Below are 372 nucleotides of genomic sequence, written 5' to 3'. Positions count from 1 at the left end.
GCAGATAGGCGGGGATTTCGGGGTCCAGGAGAACACTCCCAGGGTACTCCCCAATGCTTTTCCCGAGGACAGGATCAATCTGGCATAGGGGATTTGAGACGCAAAGCTTGGGGGCGAGTTCTGAGAGCCTCCGGGCACTCTCCCCACACTCTCGGCTCCATTACTCCCGTTTGGGTGAGAAGCCGAAGCCGCGTCTCCGACGGTAACCCCATGGTGGGGAGGTGGGGCGACGACAACAAAAAGAAGTCATGTAGGAGGAGACTCGCCGTGGGGAGGGCCAGGCAGGGGTGCCCGCGGCCCATGGGGGAGGAGCCCGCGAGAGGGGGAACCCAAAGACGATCTAGCGAGCGGCTGCCAGCCCCCGAGAGCGAC

The sequence above is a fragment of the Elephantulus edwardii genome, unplaced genomic scaffold, assembly GCF_000299155.1.
Source record: "Elephantulus edwardii isolate Elephantulus edwardi_28Jun2011 unplaced genomic scaffold, EleEdw1.0 scaffold00101, whole genome shotgun sequence".
Classification (NCBI taxonomy): domain Eukaryota; kingdom Metazoa; phylum Chordata; class Mammalia; order Macroscelidea; family Macroscelididae; genus Elephantulus; species Elephantulus edwardii.
Note: the sequence above shows the minus strand (reverse complement) of the source record.